Below are 15918 nucleotides of genomic sequence, written 5' to 3'. Positions count from 1 at the left end.
GCCTTTCCAGAATTTAGGGGGAGGGGAGGGAGTTGCTTTACTCTTATTCTACCAAGATTTAAAAGCGGCATATTCCACTGGGCCAGTGTGGAATTTAGCGTGGGCCCCTGAGTAGCGTGGGCTACTTCCCTGCGGGGTTTCTCCCTGTACTGGCAGGTAGATAGCGCTTTGCACGGGGGCATTGGGCCAAGGAGCCTACAGGAGTTTAAGTCCAGACTGAACTCTCTCTGCCAAGCCGTGTGCCCGAGGATATCATCATCCACCCAGAGGGGCTCCCCTTAGTAAGTCATCCGCCCACAGAGACCACCTTTTTCTCTAATGCACAAAGGCTTCCCAAGGGTCAGAGGTACCCACCGTGAGGCTGGTGCTCCGCACCTTCCCCTGTTCCTCCAGTGCCTTCACTCGCCATTCTGGATCATTTGTGTGACTGTCTCCTTTATTCTCTCAAAAGTTCTGTTAAAGGCAGGGGTCATGCTCCATTCGTATATATTTACTCCCTTCTGCCTAATTCTTTCACCAAGTGTTCACACATGGGTTAGGCCCCCAAACTGCTTTTGAGAAAGAGAACCGTTCTAAGAAATCTTCGAGAGCATCTTGCCCGATACGTTCATGGCTGGGCAGGGAAACTGAGGCCCTTAAGCACAGAGACGAGGACAAGTCGCTTCTTGCCCTGACACTCAATTTGGCATCCTTTTTACCCTAAGAGGCAGCCACGGAGCATGGGATGGAGGCCGAGAACGATCTTCAGGTCCAGGCTTGCCAAGGAGTTCAGCCAGGGACTTGTGCCTCCGTTCTCGTCAGTCCTGGGTGTGCGTTAAGGAATGAACGGTTGCTGACCGGGGGGATAAGGACTGGATAAGCGCAGAGAGATCCGGCCAGATGCAAAGGAACCCTCGTGCAGACCTTCGCAGTCAGCAGTCCCCGTCCCAGCCCTGGTATCTCCTTGCATCTTGTGCATCACACCCGGGGCACTGCTTGGGGCATCTTTCCCAACCACACACCCAAGTTAGCCAAACACTCTCGGCCTTGCTGGAATCCTGGCGGACAAGTCAAGTCGCTGTGGAGGCAAGTCAGCGGGTTCAAGGGCAAGGCTAGGGGCGTGGCTGCCCACGGCTTGTTCCAACCTGCAAGGTGGCCGCTCCTTCTCAGTCTTCACTTGGCCTTTCTTTGACTGTTTCTATGAGCTCATATTATCTCTCCTTCTCCTGTGCAGCCGCCCTTCCTTTCCACCCACACTCCTTCGAGGCACCTGATACTTACACCCCGGCTCCCACTGGTCTCCCGTTTATCCACCCGCCTGCCCCCACCCTCTTCAGCCCATGAGGAATTTGTGGAATGTCCCCAGGAAACTCTACCATGGCCCAGGCCCCATAGCTCTTTCAACACAGGAAGGAAAATAAAGAAAAAAAAAAAAAAAAAACAGCTAAGCGTTTGGAGAGGGGAGGGAAGCAGGGTGCGTCAGAACTGGTCACTTCTTCCCTGCCTGACCAGGCGTCTGTCGGACTGTCCAGCCCTCAGCCACTACAGCCATCGGAACAGGATGTTCATGTGGGGAAGTGTAGAGGACGCAGAGACCGTGCATGACCATGAGGGGCTCTTACATGCTGTGACGCATACTTGCTTATACACTGTTCTCTGCTAGACACTGGAGGAACATCACAGACGAGGCCTTCTGAACCCCAAGCCTGTGGAAGGAACGGGCAGAATAAAGATGAGACCTCAAAGCCAAGAGGGGGTCATATCTGCATCAGCTAAGGGTCAGTGCACTACAGGTGGTAAAAAGACAGGCCATGGCCCACCACAGGGATGGAACAATGGCAGAGAAACTAACCACTATGGTGCAGTTGATCTTGAAAGCTTTATTGAGGAGGAAGAGTACCAGGATTTGGGACTGAGAAACTAATGAATGGGCCGATGGGTGAGAGAGAGAAGGGCATTCCAGACCTTGGGTGCCACACTGAGAAGGTACAGAGCATGTACCGGGAAGGTCCAGAGTGCGCAGGGAAGGGGGGGTTGTAGGATTGGTGAGGGGAAGGTCCGGGTGGTGCACCGCAAGGGTCCAGCCCTGAGAGGACCAAGTGAAAAGGATTTTGGGATTTTTGTTGACCACAAGGTCAAGAGGAGCCGACTGGGTGTTGCGGATTTCCCCAAATTAATTAGTCCTCTCTGCTCTAATAGGAGGATCATTTCCAGGTCATGAGACATGGTAGAGTTATGCTATGTGAAGAATTTTTTTTTTAAGATTTTATTTATTCACTCGACAGACAGAGCTTACAAGTAGGCAGAGAGTCCGGCAGAGAGAGAGAGAGGTGGAAGCAGGCTCCCCGGTGAGCAGAGAGCTTGATGCAGGGCTCGATTCCAGGACCCTGGGATCATGACCTGAGCCGAAGGCAGAGGCTCAACCCACTGAGCCACTCAGGTGCCCTGTGAAGAATATTTTTAAAAGGATAGTAACTCAAAGAAAGAGGAGTAGAGGAGGAAACAAAACAGCTTTCTGCAGATAATACAATTTAGAGTATTTATTTTATATCAGGTGTTATTCTAAGAGCTTTACATCTACTACCTCATTTAATCTTGATATAATTCTGTGAGGTAGGTGCTGTTATCACTTCCATTTTATGGATGAAGAAATAGAGTCCCAGACATTCATCTGAGGCCACAGAGCTAGTAAATGGCAGAGTGAGAATTTGAATCTTCATCGTCTGGTTTCGACGTTCACATGCTTAGTCTCCAAGCTGTGGAAGATGAACTAGACTGAAGATGAACTAGACTTTCGTAGTATGGCTGCAGAGGGCAGAAGAGAACCTGTAAGCAGGAGTTACAGTAAAACACATACCATAAGGAGGAAGTTTCTGGTGGCCAGACTGTCCCAACATGGGAAGAATTGACTCCAGAAGGAATGGAGCTCCCAGTCGTGGAAATATCCAAGTCACCAACCAGGGGTGCTGTGGCGGGGCTCCTGCACCAGCCACGTGATCCTTATGCTGCCACGGTTCCCCTGACAGGCGTCAAGGGAGGGCAGGCTGTGGCGGGGACAGGGAAGCCGAGGCACTCTTGGTGTGGGCTTTGAAGTCACGGACTGGGTTCAGCTTGCTCTCGGAGTGCAGGAGAAAGCCGTCAGGGTCAAGGAAGAGGTGTAGGGTACAGACAGGATAGGGCATGGGCAAGATGGTGAGGGCAGGCAGGCCTTGTGGGGGCGGGTAGGGCGGGGATATAAAGGAGGGGAAAATGGGTTTATTCTGGTGCTGGGCACCATGGTGTCGTGGCTGAGGGCAGGCTGAGCAGCCAGAGAAGAGAGGCAGGGAGCTCGTGCCGAAGCAGATGGAGGAGGACCAGTGGCATCGGGAACTGCGGACTCACTGACTAAGATGTCCCAGCTTGAAGGGAGGAGCCCAGGAGGCGGTCGGAGCACAGTTGTGGGGAGAAGGAGGGAAGGAGGGGGGCTAAGAAGACAGAAGCTGACAGGACACGGGAGGGAGGACTCTCTCCAGGTTTGGGGAGGAGTCCCCCTGGTTCCTTCTCTCCCTTGATGACTGCTGAAGCTTCTGTCTCTGTCCCAGCTTTGTGTCTCTGCAGGCCTCCCCTCCCCTCCCCGGGCCTTACCCAGCAGGAGTTGGTGGCTTTCTGTTCTGTCTCCCCACTGGAAACAGACTGGTAACGCGTCCTTTAGACTGCCCCTCCAGGCATGGGGAGGAGCACCTTCCTCAGGCCCCTCCCAGCAGGCAGTCTCGCCCCGATGGCATCCAACATGGGAGCAGCTACTAACTCATGTGTCCCCTTAAGGTTCCCAGATGCTGAAGGACAGGGACCCTCTCTTTCATATTTATGTCCCCCTTCCCCACGGCCAGACCCCACATCGCTCACGCATTAGGTGCTCATTAAATTTCTCTCCAGTGTACGGGGTGCCGCCTTCCTATGCCCGGCACCTAGGTGCACTAACCGTGAGAGAACGAGACGCCGAGAGTGACTGCTGCTGACGTGGATGGTTGCATGGAAGGAAGTTATGCTGTGGTAGATATGTCAGGGGGAGGGGGCGGCAGTGGGAAGAGGCATCAAGAAAATGGGGGAGCCTGGTGGGTAACAGGAAAAGAGTTTACGAACAACATTTGGAAGAGGGTGGGCGGTCCTCTTAGACACAGTGCCCGGGGTGGAAGAAGGGGACAGTGTTTACTCTGTTGCCTGGAGATCCCCAGAATAGCATGGCCGGCCATCTGCCTCCTTTGGATCAGACTCGGGCCCGCTGACGGCAGGGAGCAGGTGCAGAGGCCCAGGTAGCCACTGCCCTGGCCCCACCCTGCCAGCCCTCCCCTCCGGTGACAGGACTCTTGGGCAGTTTTAGAAATCTGCAGAGACTTAGCCCTTTTCAAGTTCTGGGGAGAGCCCTGGCCTCTTTTGGCACCACCTCGTTTCCCATTAGCTAACCAGCATGGCCTCGGAAATGCCTTTGAAATTCTTGAGGAAAATTCTGTCTTTCCCTAAGGGACATACTGACCAACCCAAGGTCCCTGCCGTCCGCAGCCCACAGGAAGCCCTGACTTCCCAAGCCCATTCTTTTTCTGATTTCACAAAGGGTTTACTAAGCAAAGCCAGGAAAACTGGAGCTCCTTGCAGTGGCTGGCAGCTTGGGCGCTGGACAAAGATCCATCGAGAGCACCGAAGTCATCATTCTCCTGAGCCCCAGGGCTATTATCAGCTTTGTGGTACCACTGATTATTTACAAGACACTTTCCTATGGGTCTTTCCGTCTTCTGAGAATACTTCAAGTAAATACGGTGACTGCCCCTTGCATCTCCGCCCCATTTTACAGATGTGGAAAACAGAGCCACAGAGATCCGAAGTGCCCTCCCTAAGGTGACACGGCCCCTCTGCTGGAAATAATGACATTGGCCTTTATATTTCCTCCCCAAACACACGGAAGTTCCTAACCTGTTACTTGACTTCCTCCTGGGGTGGAGCTGTCTTGGCGGACAAGAGGCCAAAACCGATGAAAAGCTGAGAAACATGCTTTTCTGTCTGTGCCAACGCCACCAAACAATAGCCACTCGTTCCTCTGAGTGGAAATGATTCACTCATTTCTCAGTGTGAACCCTGGTTTGAGTCAACAACCGGGGCTGTGGGTCCAAGTCTAGGCGACCTCGTGGCCCTCCTGGCACTGGTGACGGCTGACCCGAAGCCCTGACCCCCTCGGGCATCTCAGCAGGGCGGGGGGTTGGGGGCCGGGGCAGCAGACGCCCTCTCCCACTTCCCTGGAGCCTGCAGAGAAGAGTCAGGTGGTGGCCCCGAGCTCACCACTACATCCCGGGTAATGAGTTTGGCTCTCTGCCCAGCCTCCTGCCGCCAAACGCGCTGTTTGTTTTGTTGTTTTATAGGCCTCTTGGGTCCCAAGCACTGGTCTCCTGGAAGCCGGGAACCGCAGCACTCTGTTGGCACCCGGAAGGAGGCATATTTTTACAGAATCCCCCCCGACCCCCCTCCCCTGGCCACCACATCCCTCTGTTTGACCATGACAGGTGTCGAGAGGCAGGGTATGGGTTTCCATCCAGAGCCCCAGCTGCCCCCACCCCGGCAAGGAGACCCTGATCTCCCAGAGCCACTCTGAAAGGGGAGATGTTAAAGGTTCGCTTATTTTTTGCGCCTTTTGTGATGCCCCACAGAGGCTCCCATTCTGGACGGTCCCTGCAGGAGGCACAGGCCGTGTGCCCGACAGGCCTCTCTGCCGTCCAAGAGGGAGCCCCTGGGGCTCGAGGCTTTATCTCAGGACAGGTGAAACTCAGGGAACTGGGTTTCAGGGACAGGGTGGAGGAGGGGTGAGGATTCAAGCTCGCAGAATCCAGGTGACCCACATAAGGCCAGGCAGCATTTGTCAGGGACCAAGGTGCTGATATTTACAGAGCTCTCATCTTTGGGAAAATACAGAGCACATCTTTTCAGGCCATTGAGGCATGCTTGCCTGTGGATAGAGGACATGCACACGTATGTTGGGTGCGGAGGGGACCTCCAAAGGCCACTGGTTCCGTTCCTCTGCTTTCAGGTAGAAACTGACTTGCATAAGCACGTGTAGGTGGCTTACGGGATATGTCCTGACGCTCGGCCGCTTTCTTTGTCTGTAACACGTGAGCAGTGACAGTACTCGCCTCGCAAGCTTCTGCTGAGAATTCAGTCCAGTGATTCGTTGTTGAGCCGAGAATGACTGAGTACCTACTGTGTGCCATTGTCTGGGTATCTGTCAAAATGCCTGCCCTCGGGAAGATTTTATCTCCCTGTCCAAAGACAGACTGAAAAGAAAAGAGTAAGTCAGCACAACATATAGTATGTTTGGAAGAGAGTAGGGGCTGGTAGAAAAAACAGAGCATGGTGAAATAATTCCTGTACAGTATGGTGTGGGATCTGAGCGTATTTGCTCTTTAAATATCACTACTATTGCGACTTTAACACATGAGCCTCGATTTTCTTCTTCTGTGGAGTGGGGTAGCAATAAACACTTTTGCATAGTTGTTGGAAGGACCAAATGAAATTGTGTACGGAAAGTACTTCCTATTAAGTGCTTGTCACAAAAGTGCTTTGCGTTATTATTACTAACTGCTTTGAGGCTTTCCCCAAATCCCACTTCTTGTCTGGTTCTCTGGGGGAGTGGAGCTGTCAGATCAGCCTCCTTTTTTAGTGACATGTTTGCAAGGTCAGAAGGAGGAAGAGAATCCTGCCCCCTTCCCCTCCCCAGCCCTGAGTCATGGGAAAAAATACTTCGAAGACTAGACCAGCTGAGCCGAACTAATCTAATCCTGCTGGACATTGGCATCCAGCTGCATTAGTCACCAGTGAGAGCTTTCTGAGAGTTGCACAAACAATATGAACGGACCCCTCCCCAGGGCGGGGCTGGGGGAAGTGGCCAGCTGCTCTTGCCGCTTAGCAGAATGAACTACAACAGAGCCCTTCTCTGTCCTGTGCATGCTCCCAAGCCAACCGCCATGTCCTAGGGCTGTCCATTCTGCCTCGGATTAACTATGGAGGTTGGGGGCGGGGCGGGAGCGCTCAGTTTCCTCCGCTGGCCCCCTGATGCCTGCATGGCAGACACAGCAGATATAAAGAACCTGATACAGAGCCCAAGGCGTGGTAGGTGCTCAATAAATGATGGCCGTTGCTGCTGTTGCTACGAATGTGACTCTCACGCGTCTTATTGCTGCTACCACTTCTGTGCTATTATCAGGCTCTTTTTCCGGGGCCCAGATCCCCCAGGCTTCTATTAGCTCATTATTCCCATGTCATTTTCTGATGACTAGGAAGGGCTGGGATATTTCTCTGCTCTGTTGCAGAGGTTGATACAGAAATTCAGAGAGGTTAAGGACTGGCTCTGGGTCACAGGGACGATCGAGGGAAGATGTGGGAACTGGAACCAGAGCTACAAGTATTTCAGGTGGAGATGGGCCCAGCAGATGCTTAGGTCCCTTCTGTGGTTCAAGAGGATGAAGCCAGAAGCTTGCAGCTGCTTGAACTTCTGTTTCCTTCTTATCATGTGTCCTTCCATCATGTGGCTCAGAGAAGCAGGAAATCCATGGAGACACGTGGTGGTGAAGGTCAACCTGAGTTTCTGTCCTTTGGAGCCCTTCCTAGGATTCTGTCCCTCTCCGGCCACAGGAGAAAGGTCTCTAGGCTCCAGGGTGGGGTAGATGTTCAGGAGCCAGAGCCTCTGTGGATGCCCCAATCAGCCACCACTCCTATACCGTGTTCTGGGTTTTTAAATCAAACGCTACTGCCACCAGCCAGGTGTCCCCACCTAACCTGGAAGGAGCAATGGCACCCACAGGCTTTAGTAACTAATCAGGGATTCTCACCTTTATAGTTCAAGGTAGGTGAGAGCATGGCCCGGAGGGGCCGGGGAGAAGGTGGATTCCCTCATACAAGGTTAGAAGCTCACCCTGATTTTATACCTAGAAAGGGTCTCAGAAAACTGGTCCAGACAAAGATTTTGGGCCAGTGAGATTATTTATTGTTATATTTTCTACTAAGACAGCTGATGCCTACAATCCGTTCAAAATCACCCAGGTTCTTAGCATTAGAGACAAGACTCGAATTCAGGTGCTTCAAGTCCAGTGTTTGGTCCCTTCTCTCTCTGGCATATGGAGGAATGTTCTCTCTGCACAAAACACCAGATACACCTCCACCTCTCCCTGACATACAAGCATTCCCTAAGCAGAACCTGTGGGATCATGTCTCCCCGGGACAAGGGTCTGTCGTGGGCCTGACCACATAGCCTTGCTTTGGGGTGACCAGCATCCCCAAGCCCACTCTGCATGCTTGAGGATCTTAGCAGGTCCTGGCCAGCAAGGAGGCCTGCTTGACCACAGAATGCTTGCGTTGGGGCTAAGGTGTTCTGACCTATCAGAGGGACACTGAATTGGGAATCTCAGGTCTCACATGTTTGTCCTCTCTAGGCATGCCATTTAGTGGGAGGGGGGGATTGTATTATCAGTCAAGCACTAACTATGTGCTAAGTACTGAGCTAAGTGTTTTTCAGTGAAGTGTCTTAATACCTTTGTAAGTTAAGGATCCATACTCTGTTTTCCGTGTGAATAAACTGAGGTTCAACAAAGTGAAATAACTTGGCAGTGACAGGGCTTCTCAGTGGAGAGCTGGAACCTGAGTCCAGACCTGTGCTCTGGTCTGCCCTGGCTTTGAGCACTCAGTTGGCCTTCTCTTCCATCCCATGGGTCCCTCTGTAACCTACCACCTGCCCTTCAGAGAGAGGCAAGGAGGGGCACGAGAGAAGCACGGAAGGGCTAACGCTTTGCACTCCTTCCGGCAAAAGTGGAACCCTGGGAACCCGGGACATGGCAGCTGTCACCTCGGCACACGCTGCCTTGTGTCACCCCCTCAGGCCTTGTCCTCCCCCTCCCCACCCATCTCAGCCCAGGCCACAATGGATGGGGTGGCAGCCCTTTGTGCCACACACAGTCCCCAGCTGATTCCCCTTTCTCCAGGCATCATTGTTTGCCTTGAGCTTTCTGAAGGGAAGACAAAGGAGTGTTGCTGACAAGGCCAAGAGCTGCTGTGTAAAGTGTGGGGGCCTCGGCCCATCCCCCGTGCATCCCTCCGAGGCCCCGGGCTCTTCTTCAAAGATGCTGTCTGGGATCTTTTGTGTGCCAGTCATACCCATTCAGAGCTGGCAGGGCAAAGGTTCCAGGGGGGTGGTTGGAGGACACTGAAAAATGGAGTCATTTTGATCTGGCGAAATTGGAAGAGACATTAATGCAATAGTTAACCGCAAACCTCCGCTAGGGGGATGGGCCCGAATGCTTGTTCTCTGTTTATGGGGCTTATGCAGTTCCATCAATATTGATGCCTGATGCCTTTGATTCTGACACTAATCATTGCTATGAATTAAATTTGCAGCCATATAATTAGGATTGCTATTAATAGGGCCCTGAGCTAAGCACTACGATGCCGCGTCTTTTCCTTGATAGAGAATGGCATCCTTGGAACTCTGCTAATGGGGTGCACCTGGGATTTGCCAAGAATGATGTGAAAATTATACATTCTATATTTGTGTTGGGCCTTTACTGAAATACCAGCAAGCCAAGGTGAGGCCGGAGGAAAGGTTCCCTCCTGCCCACTGCTGTGGACAGCGACGAGGTGTGTCTCCAGCTCTGTAAAGTCGGTAGAAATGGCTATTTCAGAGCCTATTGTGGTTGCTCATGGTCAAGCCTCCAGCAGGAAGGTGGGAGCTCATGGTCAAGCTCATAATCAGGAAGGTCTTCCCTAAATCTAATCTACTAAGAGTCAGCTTAGGCTGAGAGACTGAATCTTCTGTTTCAGACTTTAAGGTGGCCATGAGTCAACTAAGGGAAAAAGAATGTTTCTTTAAGCTCTAAGCTTGGTTCAAAGATCTAAGCCAAGCCCCTGATGGGGCTATTGAGAGGCCCAATTGGACAGATGATTAGGCAAGACCCCTACTCACAACTGATCTCAAGGCCCCTCTCCCTGAGAGCTCCCTGGACCACAGAGCTCCAGCTAACCTCATACCTAAAAGAACCTGCTGCTACCCGTGATGGGAAAGAATGACAAGATTCTTCTCTGGGTAAATTTGTAGCATATTTATTTACTGGGGAGCCCTGCCTGTGATTATGATCAGGCCCCCAGTTCAAGAGGGCCCCATTGCCCCATTCACCCTCAATCTGAGTAATTCATCACACACCCAAGGCTTCTCAAGCCTTCTGCTAAGATAGAACATGTGGGAACGCCCCCACCCCCTGCCTTATCACTTAGAATAACAATATGTGCCCCTCAACAGAAGGGATGCATTAGTCCCTGCTCTTTTGACCTTCAAACTGAGTTTAATTTTCCTCCAAATCATCATTTATTGATTTTTTTTCCCTTTCATATTTTTAAGTCATCATGAGAAGACAGTGGTTTGAGCTCACGTCCTCTCCCTACTATTTATAAAGCATATAACCCTGGCTAAGTTACTTAACCTCCTGGAAACTTGGAGTTGAAGGTGATGATAGTAATGTCTGCTTCATAAAGATGATAATAAGGCTCAGGACGTATCTAAATTGCTTATCACAGGTCTTCTGCACCTAAGAACAGCTCCCACTCCCCACTTCTCTGTCTCCTGTCACGTAGACCCAGGTTCAGAAGACAAAGGGGTGGCTCTCGGTGCCCATGGCCTCAGAAGAACACCACGTTCTCTGCCACCCGTGCTCAGGGACAGCACATGGAAAATGAATTCCTCCAGAACAGATGGGGTACCGGAACATGAGTTCCAGAGGCCCTCGGCCCTCTCAACTCACCCTGAAACACAAGGGCTTCTTTTCGCCCCATAGCTTCTGCTCTTTCTCCTGCTTACCAGCAGTCCAGGCTTTTGGGTGGACCAAATCTATCCTCAAGGTCAGGACCCACAGACCCCGCACCCCTCCCAGGCACTGAGTACTTCCAGGCCATGGAGGAGGGGGCAAGACTACGTTAGCCTCACCCAGAAGAGGCTCTTCTGACACAGGATTTGTGTACATTTCTGCCTTCTGCCTCACACATACACCGTACATTTGGCCATTCTACGCAAGGGCATACTTAAAGGCACGTGTGTGGGTAGACAGCAATTGGCCAATGGCCGCCATTGACCAGAGATGGAGGTACTTTTCCACATAAAACTCTAGAAAACAGAGAGTGTGGCTGAATCCCCAAGTACCTGACTTTTTCATTAATTAACCACCAAGGGTCCTACTCTTCATACCTGAAGCTGCGAGGACATGGAGATTCTTGTTGGGTTATGGTCAGGGTCACTGCTGTTTTTGTTCTCACTAAGTAGAAAACATTAATCAGATAATATTAGTCCTTTAATATTGGAAATTAACCTGATGTTGGGCAAGCGCATAGTTACTCATAAATTCATTCAAGCACACATTCAACATAATTACTCTCCCCCTATTTGGTTCTCTTGTCACCCGTAAGATCTTGGAATGATACAAACAAAACCCAAAACTGACTCACCCTGTGATGCAATGCCATGTACCCACAGATCCTCCTGCCCCTCCGGTCTTTCCGGGAGTCTCTCTGCTCTGGAAGCCATAAAACACTGAGGGGCTTCAGTGTCAGACAGACTGGAGGTATTCCCAGAGGAATGGCCACAGTCAGAGAAACAGAGGAAAAAATATGCCCAACTTCCCCCTACCATCAAATCAAAGAAATAAAAAATCTGTCTCCTTGGTGCCTCCCCAATATTTATGTCTGAGCTCAGCAGACACCCCTGGGCTGGAGCCAGTCTGTGTATTAGCATTAGTCCATTACGCTTTTTATGATGCATGTTACCCACCCTCCACTCCCCCCCGCACAACATTTTATGACTGTCCTTTTCATTTCTGGAAAGAGCTTCACAGAATGGCAGATGCCTGCATTTCCCCACTCTTTGGGGAGCTATTTGTAGGCAGCCTGTCCCAGACCATAAACAACGGGAGATAAACCACAGCCACTGGCAGTAAATGCGTCCAAGGCCAAGGAGGTGCAAAAAGGGGGAGGGGGTAAGCTTGGTGCTATCTGTGCAAGGCCAGTGGTCTTGGTTAGGTGCCACCCACAGAAGGACAGTCGAGGGGCTGGTGTGGAAATGGATGCCTTCCAGATTTCCAAGAAAGCTCAAGGGCTGCCCTGCCACTCTCCTTCATGGCTGTCTTCCTCCACTGAGGCCACTCGTCCCGTAACTGCGATCAGAACCAGTAAACTTTCCAGTGAGAAGAGTTTGCTTCCCCTTGGCGTCTATTCTTCTCCTGCCTAGTCATGTTGCTATGTAGATTACTATGTACGACTCATCTCCCATTGATGCTTCTGGATCTGGGAGCATCTCCCTGTGAGCTTCTCTGCCTTCTCCCAGCCTCTCTCCCTGTGACACTCCTCCTCCTCCTCTTCCAGTACTCTTCCTCTTTCTCGTGCCTGAGACTGGCTCTTACCAATCAGTTACCACTGCTTCTGGCTCATTAAAACTTCAGCCGGGACTCCGGTGGCCGTGGCAGTGATATTTATTTCCGCTTCCGAGCTGCACCCACAAGCAAGTCACTTGTGACGCCGTAGGAGACAGCACCTGGAGCCAGCTTTGCTCCCTAAAAGGCGCCCCTGGGAGAAGAAAACCAAATTCAGAATGAATAATTGGTCTAGCAGAGATTTCAGATGCTTCCTACATGCACAAACAGCACCGAAAGCAAAGAACAGAGCAAAGATAAGAGGGGGTGGGATGTGGAAAAGAAAAGCCGGCAAAGCCCTGAATTCTTAGTGCATCGACTAGTCTTCTTTCTCATCAGCCCCATCTTGGGGGCAGGACGTAGACAGAAGGTGGAGGTGACGTTCTTTTTCTCCTCCTTATTTGGTTTTGGACTCCACATCAAATGGAAACATGTAGATGAAAGTGATGTGCATTTAAAATGTATGTACACATCAGACTGCTGGAGATAGTAGCTATTATACTGCGTGTAGGTTTTTTTGCAGTAAGCTGCTAAATTATTTATTGGGCACTGGGCTTTAATCTCATAAACCTGCCTGCGGGCCCCAGGCACCAGCAGCCTGAGCACTGCATAAAACACAGACGTCAGACGGGCGGTACAGAGCACTCTGGTGACTCTGGGTAGGGATTGTTCATTTTCACTGGGTTTTCCACCCTCCCCTTCCTCCCTCCGACTGATCAGCTCATTAACAGCAAGCACACCCAATGAAGAACCTTCTTGTTTTCCCATCACTGAGAACTTGGAAGTTGATTTGTACCTCGTAGTATCCTGAACACAAAGGACCAGGGAGGCTGCTCCCTGAGTCTGCCCTTCGCTGAGAGAGCAAATGCCTCCAGAGTCACCGGATGTTGCTAGGATTGTCCTGAGCTATGAGCTCCCCCCACACCCCCCAGGTCTCATCGATGGATGACCGGGCAGTTCATTATATATCCGGGGCCTGAATTTGTCGCTTTTAAGGAAGAGTGATCTCCATTATCCTCTCTGGTTCCCAGTCCATACCTCTCGGTATGAATCTCCCCCTCGTCTCTGCATGCCAAGATAAGGAGAACACCCTTAAACCTGTTCAGTGGTTTGAGGAACACAAACAGCTTTCATGTATGTTTTACCCATGCCGAGCTCATGTTGTCATCCTAACAAGCCCATGGCCAACTGGCCCAGAAGAGTCAAGTCATTTGCCCAGCATCACCCAGCAGTGACACTTACAGTGGAACCTTGATGTCCACCCATTGTCCTAATCATCACCTAAATAAGTGAGCTCACTAGCATGCATGTAGTGTGGAAACTGAGGCAGAGATCATTTCTGACAGCCAGACCCCTTAGGGCTGTGTGGGAGCAGTGTTAATACCCTTGCTGTAGAAAGCGGTGCTCAAACCTGGGGCCTCTGCTCTTTCAAGCAAATGAAGCAAAGCCGGGTCTGTCTGGTTTCACCATTCATGGTACCATAGCCGCCCACCCCATCTTAGGACACTCCTCTGCAAGGCACAGAGGCAGGGAGACCCAATAGGAAATATGGCAGAAGTTGAATGTACGGCATTTAAAACCTGTGTTCTAGGGTTCAAAGGGACCATGATCTACCCAAACAAAAAAACAAAGAACAAAAAACTGTAAACACTTGCATGTCTATAATTTTTATGTAGACAGCCCATCGCTTTCATAAGATTCTCAAAGCTGTGTGTGATCCTAAAACGTGAAGCCTCCTTGTCCGATGGCTTTTAAACGATGTGCCGTTGAGCCCTAGAGTGACCACTCCAATCCCCCAGTTCCACCCTCTTTTAATCCAAAAAACAGGTTCAAATGACAGATGATGAAATGGTGGGCTTGTCTGCCCATCCACACGGTGTGCACGCCTTGTGGCAGGCACACACACACCATTCTCGCCCCCGACCCCCCCACCTGTGTGTATGTGCACGCACACACACACACACCTGGTGTCAGTAGCAGCAGAACAAGGCAAGGCTGCAAGAACCTTGATCAGGGCAAAGGGTGAGCCAGAGGGAGAGCAGATGAGGCTTGCAGGTTGGGGAAGACGACACCAGTGAGAGACAGAGCAGAGGTCCCAGGCTTGGCTGCAAAGCCCAATCAGTAAGGGCTGGGAGAGGAGGCCGAATAGGTGGTTCCCAGGGGGTGTGCCCAGGACCAGGCCAAGTCAGAAGGTAGGAGTCCTATCCACTGGCTGGGCCCTAACCTAGCCAGGAGACTGAGGGTGGGGCGTCCATGCTGGTAGGGGAGGAACTGTTTCCTGGAACCTTGGCGTGTCTCTCTGTTCCTTCTCACGTTCTCACTGTTCTCTCAGGCTAGGGCCACCTCTCCCTTCCCCTCGCCCAGCTAGTACCTTCTCATCTTCAAGAGGCTGTGGCCTCACTGCCTCCAGGAAGCCTCCCCTTTGCTCACTCTGTGCCCCCCACCCCGGTCACATGGCTGTCAGCAGAAGAGCACGATGGTTAAGAAGAGTTCAGGTCCAAGAGCCACGGTGTCCTGGGTTCCACTCCTGATCCTGCCCTTTCACGTATGGTGATACAGTAAGAGTCCTTCCCTTCTCTGTGCCTGCTTCCCCGTCTGCAGGCTGGAGATGGTCATGGTTTTTGCCTCGAAGGCTTGTTGCAAGGGACACGTAAATGAGGGTCCACGTGTGAAGCACGCAGATCCATGTCCATGAGAGACTAAGTGGGCAGAACATGTTCCCTGTTATTATCCCATGTATCGTCATGGCCCTTTCCCTTGTCCCTGCCCTTCAGCAATTTTAAGACGGGCCGCGATTGTCATCCCTGTATCCAGAGTGCCAAGTACTGTAGCCAATGTTCAGTATCTGTTGAGAAAGGAAGAAAGGAGAGTGGGGAGAGGAGAGGAAGGAAGAAATCCTAGGACCCGAATCATCGCTCTGTTCCAGTGCAAAGTCATCTTCTAGTCAGAGGGGCTCGCAGGTGTGTGCTATGCCTCCAGGCACAGTAGGACTTGGGGGTTCCTGTCGATGTCTATGACCAGCCGTGGCTAACGAAGAGGTCCTTTGGGAAGTGCAGATGATTCCAGCAGTCACATCTCATACCCAGAAATTCGAGTCATCACTGCTGTCAGCAAATCCCGTTGGGACTGGCCCTTCCCAGAGGGGACACTGCCTTTAGCCTCACTCAGCTCGCAGCCTCACTCCCTCCAGTGCTCCACCAGCAAAGCCCAGGTCCGCACCCAAAGACAGCTGGCAGCAGAGATACTAAGGGGTTGGGGGGGTTGGTGCTGGGTTCCCTCCCAGACCCCTTTGTGAGTCCATCAGACTTCCAGAGTATAGCACTTAGTAGATGGCATGCCTCCTGCCAAGAGTTTGAAGATGCAGAACAACACCCTTTACTAGGTAGTGGGCTCATTCATACATTCGATCACCCATTCAGAAAAATGACCGTTTCTATCTGTGCCCACTATGTGCCTTCAAATGTATCACCTTGTGGTA

The 15918-nt window shown here is 51.5% G+C and overlaps 1 protein-coding gene and 1 long non-coding RNA gene across 3 annotated transcripts in view; one reads left to right on the top strand and one right to left on the bottom strand.

The window, feature by feature from the left end:
• PLXNA2 (plexin A2) overlaps positions 1-15918 on the top strand; it is a 207745-nt gene that overhangs the window by 33199 nt on the left and 158628 nt on the right. The gene's annotated exons all lie outside the window — the stretch shown is intronic.
• LOC309850350 lies at positions 419-4865 on the bottom strand. Of its 2 annotated transcripts, none has more exons than XR_014304206.1 (4): positions 3865-4865; positions 2938-3377; positions 2564-2805; positions 419-2424 (listed from the first exon to the last, which is right to left on the bottom strand). It is a non-coding gene; the product is annotated as an uncharacterized lncRNA (long non-coding RNA). The 2 variants fall into 2 exon arrangements; XR_014304207.1 differs by lacking the exon at positions 3865-4865 and adding an exon at positions 3604-3844.

This window comes from Mustela nivalis (assembly GCF_964662115.1).
Source record: "Mustela nivalis genome assembly, chromosome: 16".
NCBI classification, from domain to species: Eukaryota; Metazoa; Chordata; class Mammalia; order Carnivora; family Mustelidae; genus Mustela; species Mustela nivalis.
Note: the sequence above shows the minus strand (reverse complement) of the source record. Positions and strands in the feature narration are given on the sequence as shown.